The following is a 20,873-nucleotide window of genomic DNA, read 5'->3' on the forward strand; positions in this document are numbered from 1 at the left end:
AGAATGGTTTGAATTCTTCCTAAAACTCAATGTAAGTGACTTTAAAGACCATCAGGAAGATACTCTTTGTTAATTACGAAAAAAATGAGACACCCCCAATAATCTCAACATGCTGGGATCTCTATACCATAATTATTTTACAGCTAGTCTTCGATGTATGTTAATTCCTTGGTATTTTTTTTAAGAATCTTTATATGCCATTGAACATATCTTTCTCTTGTATCTGTGCTGAGACAGTGGATGCTGACCCATCCTTCACAAAAGGTGACTATACAGTATCTGCAAAGTGTTCATTATATTATGGCCTTGAAATCTATCACTGTCTCTATCTTACGTGACCTTTAGTAATGCCATCTTATATTTTTGGGCTCAATTTTTTTTCGGTCTGTTTCTCTGTCTGTCTCTCTGTCTGTATGTCTTTGTCTGTCTCTGTCTGCTCTCCGTGTGTGTGTTTCACTCTGTCTCTCTGTCTGCCTCTCCACACACTGGTTTCATAGTCATGGGATACATGGGATGCAAGGGAACCTGACAGCTATAAAATTTCAGTTGTAAGGTCAGTTTTGTTGTATTTCTTCTTCATGAACAGCATAATAAAAATGCTATGTGTACCCACCATTTCAAATACTGAGCAAGGCCTCTTAATATGTTAATTAGTACATATGAATATACGTGATAAGTTACTTTTATAACATGGTGGATGTTAATCTACCTAGTCCCATCGATCTAGTAGGCCTTTAAATCACATTTTCTGAATTATTCAGATAAAATTTCTAACTTGAATTCATGGAATAAAAAAAGATCTTTGTTGTCAATTCCAAGAAACTCAGTTCTGAAAAGTTTTCAAATGCCAGTGAAGGCTTTTCAGGTTACTTGAATGCACCTGCTTGATCAGACCTTCAGCAAAGTATTTTCATTGGCAAATCTGTAATTTATGCATAAACAAGAAGCTGGATCCCGAGACACTGGAGTAAGAAGCTCAGTGCTTTAAGAGCCTTGTGCAAAGGCTTGCTCACAAGCTCATACCACACTTTTTGCAAAACTTATTTCATCAAGTCCAAGTGCTTGAGACACACGGCCTGACTGTATACAGAGGCCTTTTCACACCCTGTTCCCAAAGCCAGCGCTTCTTTTCTCATAGTTGTCTTGGCAGTCCAGCGCGCCTCAGGAAGGCTCTTGGTAAACTTCTTTTGGTGTGTGTGCGCGCATGCTCCCCTGTGAGCTGTGAGCGCGCCTGAGTATGTAATGAGCCAGTGGATGGTCACCCATCTGCCCCTAACAAAAATGTTTCCCCCTGGGTGAACAATCCCGCACTGTGAGAGTTCTGCAGGTGTCTCGGGTGTCAGCTGGCCTCTGTTTATTATTCGTGTGCTGTTACAGGGAGGCCAAGTTGGCCTTCAGTAACAAATCTCTGCAAATGGGTCAAGGAAATGAAAATGAAGTCTGTGGAGCAGGGACTTTTAGGGTCTGGGGTTTTGCTGGCAAACTCTGTCCAAGCTCCTCTTTGGGTGCTACTTTAAAATTGCTCCTTGTTTGACTTGGCTGAGACTTCACATGGCGAGGCCCTGCGAGATCTGTTAGGGGAGGCCAGCTGCAAGCAGGTGTGCTGGTTTTGCTTTTACACGGCTACCAGAAGAACGCGGCTTCTGCTTGGTTCCGAAGCATTTTCCTTCTTCAGAGGCTTGTTTGTATAACGTGTTTTCCAAAAAACCCGAGAGAGGCTGGCCGAGTGTTACTGGGAAAGGAGGCATTTACATGATTCTAAACTCCTTGTTTTTCAACTTTATACTTCTAGTTACATGAAAGGAAATGAACACCTTTCGAAATTGAATTATTTTCCTTCTCAGTGGCTTAAGAGTAAGAATGGGACTTTTTTTTTTTTAAATACATATCAAGTCTGTTCTGCGATGGATTCATCAACACCACATCCAAAAATGTGGCAGACTGGCTTTTCTCAATGACATGTTCACTGAGTTTAATATCTTAATTAATAACATTCAAAGTTGACTTCTACTGAAGTTTTTAATTTACAGGAATTACCACAATTATTTTGTGACTCATCAGTTCTGTGATCAATTTGGTCATGTCTCTGAATGGTTAACAATATTCTGAACTCTGTTCACTATATTTGCAGGAATCTGGTTAATATTAATATTTGTCATATTTGACATATAGCAGGATGAACAGGTCTAAAGATCTATTCACCAGTTCTTTATGCTTAAAATAAGTCTGTACAGTAATTTATATTATCCAAGGTGGTAGCTTCGACTATTTGAGAAATTTGCTTTTATTAAGTTCTTAAAACACATAACAATTGATAAAAACATATTTATTCATTTCTTCATGTCATAATTTACGGAACCATGTGTACGTTGGAAAGGTTGCCTAGATATGGCCAGAGAGATGGAGAGAATGACCCTGCCTGCTGTGGCTGGAGCTTGAAGTGGCCCCACAGATTCCCAAGTCCAAGTCTTTGTTCCCTAGCAGGTGGCACAGCATCGGGAGGCTGTGGAATCTCTAGAAAGCAGGGGCTACCGGGATGAAGGAGGTCATGGACCCAGGGTTTGCCCTGCTTTCCACTCACTCTCTTGTTTCATGAAGGCTGACCTCAAGACTGCCTCAAGCTCCCTCTGACTGTCCCTAGTCACAGACTGCTCACAGCCTCCCTGCTGAGCAGGACTGTGTGCCTTAACCCTGCAGGCAGACTAGTCCCCCTCGACTTGTCAAAGAGTCTATCACAGTGATGGGAAAAGCAAAGCCCTTGCAGCCTCCTGTCTCCCTACCACACTGATCTGCGGGAGCAGAAGGTTCTTTCAAAACTGTTCCACCTGGGGAAAGGTAGACACTGACGTGGTTGCCAGAAGTGCATGCTGACAGGAGCCTGATATAGCTGTCTCCTTAGAGGTCTGCCAGAGCCTGAAATATACAGAGACGGAAACTCACAGCTGATCATTGAGCTGATCATGGGGTTCCCAACAGAGAAGTGAGAGAGAAGACTGAAGTATCTGAAAGGGTTTGCAGCCCCATGAGGAGAGCAACAATACCAACCAACCAGAGCTTCCAGGCTCTAAACCACCAGCCTAGGGGCACATAGGGAGGGACCCATGGCTCCAGCTGTATATGTAGGGGAAGATGACAGTGTCAGGCATAGGTGGGTGAGGAAGCCCTTGGTCCAGTGAAGGCTGGACACCCCAGTGCGGGGGAAATCGTGGGTGGGGAGGTGGGGGGGGTGGGTGCATATCCTCACAGAAGCAGGAGGAGGGGGATGGGATAGGGGGTTCCTGGGTTGGGGGGGAAGGGGATTACATCTGAAATGTAAATATAATATCCAATAAAAAAACCCAGAAGTCAACTATTTCTTGGTGACAGGAAATGAGTATTATCCCCTTTAAGGCTTTAAACAATGGGTTCCTCCCTCCCTCTCAAGTTGTTCCCTTCCACTGGTCTTACACAACTCCTGCAACACCACCCTTCTGGCTGTTCCTCAGACACCGGTATCCACCAGTGCTGCAGGGTAGCCGCATCCCTGCCTGTTACATCCATCGGTCTGATGCTTTGTCTTCGGATCTGAGCCTGTTTTTAGCAATCTACAGCTTGAAGTTCCTGACAGACAGAGTCTCTTCATTGGTTTATTTGCTTCCTCTCTGCTCCTTGGGGCTGAGGCATTCTTCATATGGTAGAAATCTGAGGCATATTCGTCGAGAGGATGTGTGTATAAAGACCTGCTTGTTGGTTTTATTAAATGATTTTCAACTGTTGGAAAAGGGAATCTATGCATATAATAGCTGCCAAAATTGGAAAAGACAGATGGAACAAGGGCTATCAAACCAGGCTGTGATCACCTGAACAACAGCTAGACATAAGGCACTAAAAACAGGCACATTAAAATGTCACCTAAGGCCATGGAAATGGCCTTGGAAACTATTTAGTTCAGAACTATTTTTTGGACTGCTTAAAACACCATCCTTAAGCATAAAGAGACACAGATCATTTTAAATTACTGAAGTACATCGACAGGAAGTAAACTAAGAGTATTTCCTCAAGGGGTAAAGAGACTTTGACTTTACAGTGTTGTAAGCTGTGTTGAAAAGCATGTGCACGGCTTGTCTAGCAGTGACCGACTGTCGGAGGCAGCGCGGCCGGGAGGCAACGGCGGACTCGCGCGATTGGTGGATCCATTTAATTCAAGAAAATGGAGACCGAACAGCCAGAAGAAACCTTCCCCAACACCAAAACCAATGGTGAATTTGGTAAACGCCCTGCAGAAGATATGGAAGAGGAACAAGCCTTTAAAAGATCTAGAAACACTGATGAGATGGTTGAATTGCGCATTTTGCTTCAGAGCAAGAATGCTGGGGCAAGCCGGGCGGTGGTGGCGCACGCCTTTAATCCCAGCACTTGGGAGGCAGAGGCAGGCGGATTTCTGACTTCGAGAGTTCGAGGCTAGCCTGGTCTACAGCGTGAGTTCCAGGACAGCCAGGGCTACACAGAGAAACCCTGTCTCGAAAAACCAAAAAAAAAAAAAAAAAAAAAAAACCAAAAAAAAAAAAAAAAAAATGAAGTCTGGGGCAGTGATTGGAAAAGGAGGCAAGAATATTAAGGCTATCCGTACAGACTACAATGCCAGTGTTTCAGTCCCAGACAGCAGTGGCCCCGAGCGCATACTGAGTATCAGTGCTGATATTGAGACGATTGGAGAAATCCTGAAGAAAATCATCCCTACCTTGGAAGAGTACCAGCATTATAAAGGAAGTGACTTTGCGAGTTGAGACTGTTGATTCATCAGAGTCTGGCAGGAGGAATTATTGGTGTTAAAGGTGCTAAAATCAAAGAACTTCGAGAAAACACTCAGACAACAATCAAGCTTTTCCAGGAGTGCTGCCCTCATTCTACTGACAGAGTCGTTCTTATTGGAGGAAAGCCTGATAGGGTTGTAGAATGCATCAAGATCATCCTTGACCTTATATCTGAGTCTCTCATCAAAGGACGCGCACAACCTTATGATCCCAACTTTTATGATGAAACCTATGATTATGGTGGTTTTACAATGATGTTCGATGACCGCCGAGGACGGCCTGTAGGATTTCCCATGCGTGGAAGAGGTGGTTTTGACAGAATGCCTCCTGGCCGGGATGGTCGGCCCATGCCTCCTTCTAAGAAGAGATTATGATGATATGAGCCCTCGTCGAGGACCTCCACCACCACCTCCTGGTCGGGGTGGCCGGGGTGGCAGCCGTGCCTGGAATCTCCCTCTTCCTCCTCCGCCACCACCCAGAGGGGGAGATCTAATGGCTTATGACAAAAGAGGAAGGCCTGGAGACCGCTATGATGGCATGGTTGGGTTCAGTGCTGATGAAACTTGGGACTCCGCAATTGACACATGGAGCCCATCAGAATGGCAAATGGCTTATGAACCACAGGGTGGTTCTGGATATGATTATTCTTATGCAGGGGGTCGTGGCTCATACGGTGATCTTGGCAGACCTATTATCACTACACAAGTAACTATTCCCAAAGATTTGGCTGGATCTATTATTGGCAAAGGTGGCCAGCGGATTAAACAAATTTGTCATGAGTCTGGAGCATCAATCAAAATCGATGAACCTTTAGAAGGATCTGAAGATCGGATCATTACCATTACAGGAACACAGGACCAGATACAGAACGCACAGTATTTGCTGCAGAACAGTGTGAAGCAGTATTCTGGAAAGTTTTTCTAAGACTAGTGAAGAACTGAAGGAGTCCTGCATCTTTTTTTTTTTAATCTGCTTCTGTTTAAAAAGCCAACATTCCTCTGCTTCATAGGTGTTCTGCATTTGAGGTGTAGTGAAATCTTTGCTGTTCACCAGATGTAATGTTTTAGTTCCTTACAAACAGGGTTGGGGGGAGGGCATGCAAAAACTAACATTGAAATTTTGAAACAGCAGCAGAGTGAGTGACTTTTATTTTTTGTTCATTGTTGGTGGTTTTAAAAAAATTCCCCCTGTGTAATAATTGTGAACACCTTGCTTTGTGGCCACTGTAACATTGGGGGGGGGGGACAGGGAGGAAAGTGAATAGTCCACATGTCCCTGGCACTTGTTCAGAGCAGTGTGCAGAATGTAATGCTCTTTTGTAAGAAACGTTTTATGATTTTTAAAATAAATTTAGTGAATCTATTTTTGGTGGTCTTTTTTTTTAAAGACAATTTCAAATTGTGGTTCGATTGTCCAGCCCACCCCTAAACTAAACACTAAGTCTGATTGTCAGCAGCTCCTCTGTTGGATATAAGTGCACCTCTCAGATAGAGACAAAGTACATTGGCAGAGTCAGTTTGGGTGATTTCTTAATGGTTGGAAAGACTTGGCTTGATAAATTTCCATCACATATTCATGCTTATAATAAGCTTGGGATTTTGTTTGTTTTTGCAAATGTTTGCCACTACTTTTCAACAGTTTTCTGTTAGTCGTGGAGAACTGCAGTGGGGAGCAATACTATAAGAGTTAAGCATCTTAAGTATATGCCAGAAGCCTGACGGCCAGTGAGCTTTATTAACCAGAATAACACGTGGTTACGGAAGTGGCTGATGCTGAATAAATCCTGGTTATTTTTGTTAGATAATTTCTCACCTATAGACTTAAAACTGTCAACCTGCTAGCGTCTTGTTAGTTGAACTTTGTAAAAATACATATATACTTGTTTTTCCATTGTATGCACAATGAAAGAAAAAAGATGTACCATTTCTCTGTTGTGTGTTGAATTATGTAGGAAATGTTTGTGAACGATTCAAAAAAAATTGGAAAAAGTTCCTGTGGATGTTTTGTGTAGTAACTTGGCATCTGTATTGATAGTTCAAAATCCACATCTAAATAAAACTTCCATGATGTTAGTTTTGACGTGTGCCCAAATTGAAAAGGGGTTGATTGATACATGTAAAGTCTGTTGAAGTGTTCCTCTTGTAAGGAAATACAGTAATCTTAAATATAAAAAAAGAAAAGCATGTGCACGTAACGTGGAGAAATGAGTGACTACTTAGAAGGACGGATGGACACATGTAATTTACAGAGGACAGGGAAAACTGACATAACTGGAAAGCTGACATGGTTAACATTTCTCAACTAGAAGAAAACACATAGGATAGCTAAGCAGAGAAGAATCAAAAAATTCAAGGAATAAAAGCCAACCATGTCTGTGATCTTAAAGCATGCACACAAGTTTGTGAACACACACACAGAGGGAGGGAGGGAGGGAGGGAGGGAGGGAGGGAGGGAGAGGGAGAGGGAGGGAGAGAGGGAGGGAGGGAGGCAGGGAGAGAGGAGGGTATTTAGTCTGAGCAGTCTCAGTATAACACAGATCACCAAAGGCTATGCCCAACTCAATCAGGGCACTGCAAGCAACTGAGGAGTTCTAGTCAGGAGTGTTAATAGTGTTGGTAGCAAGAAGAGATCAAATTAAGTGGCATACTTTGAGATTGTCTTATGTCCTTTACACACACACACACACACACACACACAGGCACCTGTGCATACAAACACGAAAAGAGAAAAAGAATTAATTGAACATAAATGAACTTTTCCTATGGGATTGTTCCTTGGACTATGCTGTTTCCTGACCTATAAAGCATTTCAATTGAATTGACTTCTCATAAGAGATTTAAAGCATCCTAGAGGACATCCACAGCCTATGTGTAACACCTTGTCAGTTTACAGAAGACACCCGGAGCTTTTGGTTTTCAGGGGATGTGGGTGGTATATGAGATGGAAGCCCTGGAGTGGCACCAGAAGAGACTGGGAAGGTAAGGGGCATACCAAGCAAGGCACTGAAGCATCAGAAAAGAAAACAACTGTCATTTTTCATTGCAGCTTTGGTTGTAAAGCTAAATAAAGTTAAGGTGGAAAGAAAAATGGCAAAAGGGCCCTCTGGGCCTATAAACAGATATGTTTTTACAAGGAAATAACTCTAAAAGTCCATGTGCCAGCTTGTCCTAAAGGAAAATGAGCAGAGCTCCCTGTTTTCAGGAAGCTTCTAGTCCAATGACACGACATAGGGAAAGGCTGGAAGAAGCTGAGGAGGAAGGTGGACCCATAAGAAGACCAGAAGTCTCAAGTAATCTGGACCCCTGAGGTCTCTCAGACACTGAGCCACCAACCAGGCAGCATACACAGGATGGTTTCAGGCCACATATACACAGAAACACATATAGAGCATAAGATTCCCCGGTCTGGATTCAGTGGGGAAAGAGGCTCCTAACCCTGAAGAGATTTGAGGCCCCAGGGAATGGGGAGGCCTGCAAGGTGGGGGACATTCCTCTTAGAGACAGGGGGGAGGAGGAATGGGATGAGGAACTGTGGGAGAGTGGACTGGGAAGGGGCAATGACTGGACTGTAACAAAATAAAAGTAATAATAATAATAAAAAATAACAATGCCAAAAGGATTCAATTTTGAGACTTGATCCTAATAACATGGTCACATTTGTAACATAACTTCATGTATTCATATTAATAACATAGACCAATTTAAGTTATTACAAATATTTATGAAAATAAAATATTAAGTTTCATGTAAAATATACTATTGTTTATTTATCATTTTGTAGATTAATATACTATTTCTCTGATATAACTTCTCATTTTGGGAAAATAGTAAACCCAGAAGACCAAATAGGGAAGAATGAACATATTGTCCATCAAAGAAAATCCATCAATATTCAATAAACACAAGAAAGTCTTATTTTACTTGTTATGAAAAATGTGTCTTGAGATTAGACATAGTTTCATGTTTTAAGATTATGTAATAAAAGATATCTTCCAAGGAAACTCACAAAATGTTTGGCTGGTAAATTAGTGCAATCTTCCTTGATGAAAAGTTGCTGAATAATCTTACACTTGAGCAAGTACTTTGCTCCAACAATTTGATAACAAGAAACAGGTCCTAAGATAATGCTTGTGAATTTACACTAACTTGAAACATGTGAGGGTATCAGCTGCAGAATCATTTTAACAGAGTTTTTCTTCTGTGAAGGAAATCCACACCTGTCATTGTGTAGTGCCTTGTTTCACTGAAACATTACAAAACAGTTCCAAAGACTATGATGTCATGTAATGCACACGGGCAAAATAAAACATAGAACCCAAGCATTTCTGCTAAGTGACTCTAATTTTATAAATAATTATATATGAAAAATGATTATGTACCTATTAATTTTTAAAGTATTTATATGATTTTCTACCATTTTATATATCATTACAAACATTCACTACTTTAGTAAAATGTTATTTTTAAATGAAAGATTACTTACAAACTTATAAACTATTGAATATAGGATGGAATTAAAAGATGAGTCCTTTTAGGTAGGATTGCCTGTCAGTATACTCTGGATAAATACACAGAGGAGACTTTTTGGAGACATGCTCTAGGAATCAGTACGTATGGAAGGGAAAGAAAACAGGGCTATAAAATTTGAGCTATAATGCCATTGCAATAGACATCTCAACTCATTGTCTGGAGGACTCTGGAGCTGAGATGGCTTGCACCATTGTCCCAGAGAGAAAAAGGTTTTGGGTCTCTTTATTCTTTTTCCCAGGATGGACCAAATATTGGGTATAAGGAAAATCTGACAGGACTGGCTTGACAGAGGAGCTACTTCCACGACTATAAAGAATCTTCCAATAGGTCTGACTGATATGGGTTACAAGGCCTCTGCTACAATTTGGGAATAAGATAGCATTGAAGTCTTTGTCAGCTACCATATCATGAAGTCTTTGTCAGCTACCATATCATGAAGTCTTTGTCAGCTACCATATCATGCAGCCTCAGCTATGACCCTTACCAGCAAGCTGGCCAAAAGGCTGCTTCTGTATGCCTATGAGGCCTGAGAATGGGCATACCCTCAGCTCCAGTTGCCATGGGAAAGCCAAGAGCCTCTTGATTTCCTCAGCCAACAGACACAAGAGCCCATTGGTGTGGCCTCCACTCAACCTCTTATACTTGCCTTCCAAATCTCACAAGCTGTATTTCATTTGAAGAACCTAGCTAGGACCCTCACATGCTAAAGAAGTGCAGTTTCCCATTCTAATGTGTGTGATAGACTATGTCACAAAGGTGTGTAGATGGAATTGAGAGGAAAAAAGACTATTTGCTACATCTTATTTTTAACTTTGAAGATTTCTACTTCTTTTTACCATCACCTAAGTTTGTTTTACAGACACAATAGCTGCTCCACTGCTAAGCACATCACATAATAGCTTAAAGGTGTGTTTCTGCTTCTGTTGTTAACTTTTTGGCATGTGCTTCTGTTTGCTGAGCTATCATGATATTATTTAGTACTTTGGCCAAATCTGTTCATCACAAATCTGACTAGTTTTGTTTGTTTATAATTAGATTTGGTAAGTCCATTTTGCACTTGTAAAATACAATAAATAACGGTATTGGTCAATTTGTATTCTCTGTCTCTCTCTCTCTCTGTCTCTCTGTCTCTGTCTCTCTCTCTCTCTCCTTCCCTCCTTCCTTTCTTCCTTCCTTCCTTCCTCCCTTCCTCCCTCCCTCCCTCCCTTCCTTCCTTCCTTCCTTCCTTCCTTCCTTCCTTCCTTCCTTCTTTCCTTCCTCCTTCTTTCCTTCCTGCCTCCCTCCTCCCTTCCCCCTTCTATCTGTGTTGTACTCAAATCTATGGGTATAAGATGAAGGTTTATGTGAGACACATGAATGTTCCCTTTTCGAGATAGTGTACATTTTAATTTTTCTTGTGATATCAAAGTCAGAATTTTCATTACAGAGTTTACCCAGAGAAAATACTGTCCCTTCGGGCTCTGTTGGTCGCCTGCCTTTTGTTGATGTCCTCATAAAGGTGAGAGGTTCCTTTAGGCTTTGCTGGGTTTACTTTTCTAGTCTCAATATTCATCTGGGAGTTCAAAACTAAGTTGTTGAGAAAGGCAACCAAGATGTTTTAACCTTTATTTTAAATTAATAGCTGAATAAAATAATTAATTTTGGTAAATACCCCAAGGAAGTATTTTAAATCACATACTCAGTATTCAAATTAGCCAGAGATTTTAAAATTACTCCCAAATTACTGAGAGTCTCAGAAAAGAAAATGGATCATCCAAACAGAAAATTTCACTGGGGATTTAATTTCTTGCATAGTTTCTGTGGAATGTATGTACTGATTCAAGTATTTTTTCATTGAAACTATATGATGGCCTTTCAAAATCTCCCCTAACGTAACAGGATGCCTCTTTTATGGGTTTACTAATGACATGACATTCATGTCCATCTGGGTTTGAGACCATGAGCCAACAGCCAGTGTATTTCTAGCATAAGAAAACACACACATGCTTTTAACAAGTTGGGAAGGTTGCTGGGCAACACGTGTGAATGTCTCAACAAACATTTTCAAAGGAAAGAACATAATTAGCTCACATTTTAAGGGGAAATGATGAAGTGTAGTCGAGTTCAACCTGTTCAAACACACTTTTCAGAGCTTTAAGAAACAGCGTTCTGCCCAGAGCTTGGGAAAGAGCAATGACAGAGAACATAAAAAGAGAAATGATTAAGTAAAACTTTCCAGGACTGTGAATATTAGCTACCATGTAAACAATCACAGAAGGTTGCCCTGCACAGAGGAAGCACACTAACTTTTAAAATGTAAGTTATTAATAAGGAAGAAGGGAGGGCAGATGTAATCTGCCTTTATTTTGCCTTGGCAATAAATTTAGATGAATCAATTGAGTGATTTTCCCATCACCTAAGAAATTAAAAAAAAACTCCTCAAAAATTTAATTCAATGGTCTTCTTTTATCTCTACTTTCCAGATAAGAATCTATTCCAAAATTTTGACTACATCAAGGCTTAGAATAAAGCCTACCCTGAACTTCTGCAATGATTTGAATGACATGGATAGTATTATTTTATTTGCCAAGACCTCTAAATGTTACAGCTACCCACATTGCTATGTCTCCTTCTCCTCCTCCTCCTCCTCCTCCTCCTCCTCCTCCTCCTCTTCCTCCTCGTCCTTCTTCAAAAATAGATGTTTAAATGAGCTCTTGTTGCTTCAGCTTCTAAATTCTATATGAAGAAATCAACGCCTTTATCTGTGTAAGTTCTGTCTCTTGGAGACAAGGTCTCCTATAGCTTTGGCTAGTGGCAGACTGAGAGTATGGTGCTATATATGTGTGTGACTTTGAATTACTGATCCTCCTGTCTCCCTCTCCTGAGTTCTAGGATTACAGGTGGATGCATCTACCCACAGTTTATGTAGTGCTGAGGACTGAACCTAGAACCTCATGTAAGGTAGACAAGAACTCTACTTTCTGTGTCATCGCAGACCAGTACAGTCTCATTGGGTACATATATAGTTGATGAACTAGGGACTTCATTCATAAGCCTACAAAGGCTTACAGTTTGGACAATACGCATACCTCAGATAATCATCTGAGAATAAGGAAGAAATACACATTTTATTTACATACAAATGAAAAACTACCTCCACCCATTGTTTAATTCTTCATGTACAATGCCCCTTGATTTTTATTAAAGTTCTTATGGAACTCCAGAAAATGTATTTGTCCTTAGAATGATGTTCTTTATAAATCAAATTGCTGGAAGGTAGAGAATTGCTTCTAAATTTACCGTTATAAAGACACAAAATAAGTTTTCTTGTATTCTAAAATATATAAACTCTATTTGTGCTGGTAAATACGTCTTTAGAAACTATGTACATTTTTGCGTGCACATGAGCATTTGTTCATGCAAGTAAAAATTATTTTAAATATCAGCCAGACACAATGTCTTACTATATAAAAACTACATTGAAGTGTCACAAGTCATCCTTTTAATGGTCTCTGAATTTATGAATGGCATAGCATGGGAAAATTCAACATTCTCTCATAGAAATTCTCATAGAAATAAATGGCCATCAGCTTCCATGAGCCTTGGGAAGATATCTGTGATACTATTAGTTTCAAAAATGAAATATGAAATCGGTATGCATTATGATGATTTATTATTGCAGCCAGGCTTTGGGACAGGTGATCTGAGGGCTATTTGTGCAAATAATGGTTAAGCATTTTCTCTGTTGCTATTCAAATTTTAGTATAGATACTTTTTTTCTTAAAGCAATATTTTTTTTTCAGTTGTCACTTCTGATGCCAAATTCAACTACTATGTTATCTGCATAGACTGCAGGCTTAGCGTTAGATGAGAGTGTGCCATGTTCTCTTACTCTCTAGTGCCTTGAAAACAATGAGTGGTTCATTAAAATGAAATAAATGAGTGGAATAAACAAAAGAAGAATTCTGGGGTAAACGTTAGTACTCCCACTGACACCTGTTTAGAGCCTCATCTTCTTCCTCTTCCTCCTCTTCCTCCTCTTCCTCCTCTTCCTCCTCTTCCTCCTCTTCCTCCTCCTCCTCCTCCTCGTCCTCCTCCTCCTCCTCCTCCTCCTCCTCCTCCTCCTCCTCCTCCTCCTCCTCCATATGTGTCCCAGAATCTGGGCAGCTCTTTTTCGTCAATCCCAGGATGTGGGAAGGACTTACTTTATGTGTAGTATTAGCCTTTTGTATGCTGCAAGCTTCCCTGAGAACATCTGCCACTGTGTCTTCAATAGGGCCAATGTTTCTACCCAACTTGCAGTCTCAGGGGAGGCAGTTCCTGTGCCTGCCAGAAAAGCTGCGACACATAAGTGGAGATCAAAATCCAAGATGGGAGGGAAGGCAGCTTATGCCAGTTCTGACTCACTGGTCCTCTCAATGGGCATAGATCATAGACACAAAGTTTTTACCACTTTTTCAAACTTCAAATGTATGAATATTTTCCCTCTTTTTAATTAAGAAAGAACTTCACCTTTTATTCTTGAATATTGCGGTCTTTCACATAATCCCTTTCTCATTCAGATTCTCTTCAACCAAAACAACTAATTCAACCAACAGAGTCAACTAATCTGGACCCTTGGAGCTCTCAGAGACTGAACCACCAATCAAAGAGTATGCCCATGCTGGACCTAGGCCTCCTACACATATGTAGCAGATGTGCAGCTTGGTCCTCATGTGGCTCTGCTAGAAACTGGAGTGGGGGATGTCCCTCAAGCTGTTTGCCTGTCTGTGGAATCCATCACTCTAACTGGGCTGCCTTGTCTGGCCTCAGTGGGAGAAAATGTGTCCAGCTCTGCAGAGACTTGATGTGCCAGTGTGGAGGGGTACCCATGCAGGGGGTCTCCACCTGCTCAGAGGAGAATGGGAGGAGGGATAGGGGATGGAACTGTGTGAGGTGAGGACCAGGGTAGGGGTCAGTGACCAGGATATAAAGTGAAAGAATGAATGAATGAATGAATGAATGAATGGAAAAATAAAGTAATCTAAGCAGTCTAAAATATTAGGCTATAGATTTAACATAGTACCTGAGGATGTTTAATGTTTCCATTCCTTTCAAAATCATAAACACTATTAAACTTAAAGCAACAACAAAATACTCTTTAATCCTACTTCTCCTCATCTTACATTCTTTATATTTATGCCCTCCCAGAGTATTTTTATTTAACCATAAATTTGCTGAATTTTTCTTCTCTTTATATGTTCCATTGTGCTTTTACATCTGCTATCCTTCATGCCTGTTTCTGGAAAGGAATTTTCAGTTTACACCAGGAAGTCTCCTCCAAGCCTCAAGGGTCAGATGCCTTCTCAACTTATTACCCAGTGGGACAGCTTCTCTATCTTCTCTAGCCACACTGCCAATACAAAGCAGACCCAGCGGATCTAGTGCTGGGAGGTCATTTTTGTAAGTGACCACAGATGTATGAGTCAGTCAGCTATGGTGAAGAAGACAGATTGTAGCTTGGAAATGGTAAAATTAACGAGACCATCAGAGATCAAGGCCACAAAATTGACTCTAGTCTTTAAAGGACTAATTAGTAATAGTCAAGTGAAGTGTTCCTAATACTACACCATAGTAAGTAGATGGCAACATCATGTTAATGTTTGAAAGCATGGTTTTCTAGGTAGACGACTAATATAAGAAACAATTATTATTATCTCTGACCATAAGGAATACATACCAAATCAAAATTCATACAATAGCTACACCAAATATACAATTTATATATTAGAAATATGTTGGTGAAAGACAACTGCAGTTTAGCTAAGTTGTTTCCATGGCAGATATTTAAAGAGCTTTCTACACGTTATTCCAAAAGTTCAGGAGTTATTTGGAGGACTCAATGATCATTTATCAACACCCAGTACTGAAATTACTATGGCCTATAAAAATGTGTAAGGTTAGGTTTCCATCCTTACAAAGACTGCACAGCTGTGGAGATGGACTTATGCTTGTCAAGACAACAGAACAGGAGGCTAAGAACAGTGTTAAGCAGACAGCATGTTCTGGTAAAGGTTCAGAGCGGGAACCACCATGTCGGTTCACCACCAGGCTGGGGACCCAAGTGAGTTTTGTGAGAGAGAAGCATGTTCACATATTTGTTTTCAGTGGCTGCTATAGCAAATGACCACAAACTATATAAAAAATCGGAAGTTCATGGACCCACATTTCTTGTGGCCAGCAGCCTGAAAAAAGATTTGGGCAGAGGCAGTTCTTTCTGGAGGAACTCCATATAAAGACATCCCATTTGCCCCTAGCTTCTGGTGGCTGCCCGAGATCATGAACGATGCCTGGCTTGCAGACATGCTGAATAGTCTCCCTCTCTCTTTAAGCTGTTGTCTCTGCTCTTTCATCTTCTAAGAAGGACAGCAGTTGATGGATTAAAGGCTCACTCTAAGCCCCATAAGATCTTGTCTCAGGACTAATCGTGTGTGCCAAGACATTGTTTTAAAGTAAGCTCACACTTTTGAGCTTTAGCATAAATCTGAAATTTGTACAGCCAGGAGTAAAGTAGGGGATAGGATTTTTCAGCCCACTGAAGATGAGGAGGTTAACATTCTCTTACCCAGAGAACTCTGATCAAATGCCTCAGAGCTAGGGAGGAAATACAAACTGAGACACAAAGATACTAGATAGTACGACCAGTCTACGTGTATGAGCATTTAAATGTAATTTAAATATGAGCAGCTAGCAAATCCTTCCCTGAGAAAGGTTCAGTAAGAAGACTCCTTATGTATCCACAGACAAGAGACAACAACAAAGAACACGATAGCTTTTCTAAAAAACTGTTAAGTTCTGAGTGCATGCTGATATGCCAAATACTATTATGATTTGCATGCAATTTCGTCTTAAAGCTTCCTAAAAACTGTATGATGTGAATGCTAACATTACACCCATTTTACAGGTGAAGTAATCAAGACTGAGTTTTTAAGCCACTATCCATGGAATAGAAACTAGAAGAGTTTAAACTGAAACAGTAACAGGATAATCCATTGCATCAGGAAGATGAAATGCTGTGGGAGACAGTTCAGATGAAGGAGAAGGTAAGGGAAGTCGTGAATGCCAGGTTAAGGGACCTGACGTCCAATCCTATAGGAGGTGGGAGTCCTGAGAATCTGGAGTGGATGGACATAGAAGTTTGAAGAGGACACACATTGGCATGAGGCAGAGTATGCATCAATGCTAACTGTTCATGCTATCGTAAAGAACGGTGAGGTTATACAACAGGTCAGGGAGCTTTGGCAAGGGAATTTTTTTTTTCCCTAACAAACCATCTGGAGGTGTTAAGGGCTTGCACTAGGGTGGTAGTGCATATGATTTCTTTAAAATGTGCTGGAGGAGTTGATGTTGTGTGTGTGGACATCCTCTTTCTCTTTTCCAGAGAATCTAAAGGAGGCAGTATAAGCCATCATTAGACAACATGTATATGGTTTATTCTGCGGATGGCAGTATAAGCCATCATTAGACAATGTGTATATGGTTTATTCTGTGGATGGCAGTATAAGACATCATTAGACAACATGCATGTGGTTTATTCTTTGTTCGGTCTTACTTCCCTAAAAGTTGTGCTATTTGTTCTGTGGATTGAAACAATTCATTTTTCCTGTTCCCACCCAAAGGATTTAGCTATAATACACTATCAACAGAATCATGAGTGATTCCCTTCCCATATAATTATAGGGTGTGCCATAGTGCAGATGTGTCTCCATGCAAAGCAGGAGTAGCCTGCAATTAGTGAGGAGAATTCTGCAGCAAATGTGGTTAGAGGCAAAAGGTTTGCTCTAAATTTGACAGCTTGAGCTATAAATAGATTGTTGGATTTTTTTTTGCTTTGTCAAGGACATCTTTGCTTCATCTGAGGACTTACTATAAAATAACATTCTAACTATGGATGCCATATGTAAAAGCTGGTTTCGCTTTGGATCTCCCCCACAAATGGTCTGAATAATCCATTATGAAACCGTCTCTGCGTTTTCCCTGCATTTGGAAGGTGTGCATGTATATTTATAATGTGCATGAGAGGCAGAAGCCAGTGAGTGGTCCACGTGATTGTACATCACTTGATGATGTACAATGAGCACATTAAGACTGAATCACAAATGAAAAGGAAGAATGGGCACTAACCAGGAACGGGCTCTCAGAATCAAGACCTTCACAGGCATTTATTCCTAAGTGTGCTGAATGTAAGAGATGCTTGAGAAGTCACATTAGCTAATGTCAACCATACATAGAACATGAGATGGAGGGTTAGCTACCTTTGAAGTACTTACTTCATGAAGAGACAGAAAGGGTCACTGTACACTTCAAGCAAATACCACTGTGGTTGAATATGAATCAGACTGAAACTGTGGACTTCTACTCTGAAGTTCAATCAGAGTCAAGTCAAAACTGGGAACACACTGAGGGCATTCTCGAGTAAACAATGGAATTCAAAGTGCTGTACTCATAGAACACTACCTTGTTCAGCCATCATCAGAGAAGCTTCCTGTAACAGATGGCAACAGAGACTGACACCCAGACATTATTCAGAGTGAGAGATCCTGGAATGCTCAGCTCTAAATGGGATGTCTCCATCAAACCCTTTCTCTCCCTAAAGCTCAGGGCACCAGGTGGAAAAAGAAGAAAGACTGTAGGAGACAGAGGGGACGGAGGACACTGGGGAGAAAGGCCCTCGAGATCATCATGAGTAAAACCCATATAAACTCACAGAGGCTGCAGAGCCTGAGGCGGCAGGCACAGGATCCACACATGTGTGTGCCATGTCCTCTGCAGAAATATTAAGGCTTCTGCTTAGTATGTTTATGGGACTTCTGAGTGTGCCAACAAGAAAGCCTATAGTTTTTGTGCCTTTTCTTATGGTCTTTTCCTTCTGCGGGTTTGTCCTGTCCAACTTCGATGTGATAGTTTTTGTTTTATCGTATTACATTTTAAAATTATCTCTTAAAAGCCTTTTCTTTTCTAATGAGAGATAGAAAAGGCATGGATCCAGAGGGGAGGGACAGTGGGGAGGAATTTGGAGGAGTTAGGGGAGGAATCAGAATCAGAATATATCATGTGAAAAAAATCTGCTTTCAATGAAATAAAGAAAATTAAGTTGAACATTTCTCCATGGCATTACGGTGATGGGAAAATAACTTGAAATACCGATCGACGTCATACTGCTCTGATTGGTCATTTAGGGTAAAATGCTGCTGCTTTTGATCATGAGTGTCCTCACAGAGGCCATCCAGAACACTACTATCTATGAGTGTCAAGTCCCTAAACTCGGATTAGTGACCAACGAACTCAGAAAAAGTATACTTTGGTCATAGAAGTCACAATAGACATCTACAGAAGAAAATTTAAAGCTAATTTCATTTGTTTGACACATTTCAATATCAAATTTGAAAAAGAAAAATGTGATCTCATAAACTTCAAGTAGCTGGAAACTTTATTCATAGGATATTAAAATTTACATCTAATGAAATAAAATGCAATGTCCTGCTCCTAGTTTCATTCCTCTGCACTGGCAGTGTTAAGCTGTTCATTGCAGCATTATGTTGTTCACAGCCTGCATAGGCAGGCCATCTTCCTTGTTTTCCCTGTTTGCTGTCATCTACATGCAGTAACGTGGGGTGGGGGGTGGGGGGGAATTCTGCAGCATATCGGACAGGGAGTATGTCATGACCAGGAAGGGTACCTAAAATCTGAAACTAAACTCTACCTCCTGGAGATCACAAGGCTTACTTTGCCATGAAGACTTATTGCAATGGGTTAAGATTTAAAATGCAAAATGTCTCCACAGCTTCACGTGTTGGATATCGCTGTCATTGTTTTGGAAGGATCTAGAAACATTGAGATTGGTTCTTGTTGTAGGCAATGAGTTACTGGGGATGTGACCTTGGAGGTTGAATACCTTCCTGAGTCCTCTTATTCACTGCCTGTCTGGGAGTGAATATGAGAAGCTTCTGCCCCACACTCTTTGCCAGGATAGTCTACCTCCACAGAAGCTTAGACATCAGCAGAGGTGAGCATCATGTACTAGAACCTCTCAAACAGTGTGAACCAAAATAAATCCTTCTATGCTTAAATAGAGCTACACAGATATTTTGTCAAAGCAAAGTCCGACCAACACACATTTTTTATTTTAACAAGATATATCAACTAAAGTGCTGAGAAGCCTAAACATGTATATTTTTACAAGTGCCAAAAAAAGGTGATCAGTCAGTGAAATGTAGGGAATCACTACCAGAAATTTTTGAATATTTATTGTTAATGTTAAGTGTTAGAGCTCTTCCTTAAAATTTAGTTACTGGAGAGGCCTGATGGCCTAGTGCTCAGGCATTCACTGCTCTTGCAAGGACCAGGGCTCAGATCCAATCACCTACCTGCATGGCTGCTCACAACTCCTGGGATTCCAAGTGCAGGGGTTTTCCTACCCTCCTCTGGCCTCTGTTGGCTCCTGCACACATGAGGTGCACATAAACTAACATAGGCTCACACATGGACAAAGCAAATGAACAACAAAGCAAAGGAAACAACACAGCCAAGAAGAATGGCATCAGTACAACATGCTATGACCTGGCTAGGAAGGCGGTGGGAATTTTATTGAAGGGCAGTTTTAAGATGACCTTTTCCAGCTAAAGGCTAAGTACATGATTTTGTATTGCATTTAAGTAACTGAACTTCTTAAGCATTAAATAAATGTCGTTGGATAGTTTCTGATCCTGTTTCTGGTGTTTCTTTGTCATCTAAAGTTTGAAGGGCATGATATAATAGAGCATTTGTTATCTATTTCACATCTGGAAGATACATGTGTTAGGTCTGAATCTATAATGCATCCTATGTCATGATGCAAGGAATTGTCCCACATTTGCAACATATATCAATTTTTTAAGAATAATTTTATTTGAAATATTTGCCTCTGTAGACAGGAAAATGGGGTATTAGGATGTATTATAGTTGTCTCCTCCTCCTCACAATCTGTGCTGTTTTCTAAGTAAGACTTACAGGGAGCATATAGGAATTGGTGTAGTTATGCTGTATTGTATTTTGAGAGAAAGTTGTTTTTTTTTTTTTTAACAGAAGGGTAATATGTAGGAGGAGCTAAGGTGGGAGGTGTAAGGAGAGGAAGAGGAGGAGCTGGGAGAGGAAGAAAAAAGGAAGAGGAGGAGCTAGAGAGGGCAGAGATGTAGGAGGATAGAGAACCACACAGGTATGGAGAGCACTCGTGGGGAACAACTTACAAGCTTATAATTAGGTTAGCTAATTGGGATACAACTCTCTTTGTACGGGCATCTTTTTATTAATCATTACCAAACATATAATGCCGTTGATTAATCTATAAGAATTAGAGTCTCATTCTCTTACTGGGCCTGCATGGATGGCGGAATGGTCTGGGCAATGCCCTGCCTTGCGGAGACAGCATGGAAGATTGGCAGAGCCATCTCTCACACTGGCATCTACTGGGTGGCAGGGCTGGGCCCTGTTTCTGGCAGGCCGATTCTAGCTGCAGCTCGCACGTGGCCTCAGGCAGAGAAACATGGCAGCTGGG

The 20,873-nt window shown here is 40.9% G+C and overlaps 1 protein-coding gene and 1 pseudogene across 2 annotated transcripts in view; one reads left to right on the forward strand and one right to left on the reverse strand.

Moving 5' to 3' along the window:
• The window catches only part of Cfap299 (cilia and flagella associated protein 299), a 510,741-nt gene that overhangs the window by 106,638 nt on the left and 383,230 nt on the right, over positions 1–20,873 (reverse strand). The gene's annotated exons all lie outside the window — the stretch shown is intronic.
• Positions 4,139–5,993, forward strand: LOC114626328 (annotated as a pseudogene).

The sequence above is a fragment of the Grammomys surdaster genome, unplaced genomic scaffold (assembly GCF_004785775.1).
Source record: "Grammomys surdaster isolate TR1022 unplaced genomic scaffold, NIH_TR_1.0 233, whole genome shotgun sequence".
Lineage (NCBI taxonomy): Eukaryota > Metazoa > Chordata > Mammalia > Rodentia > Muridae > Grammomys > Grammomys surdaster.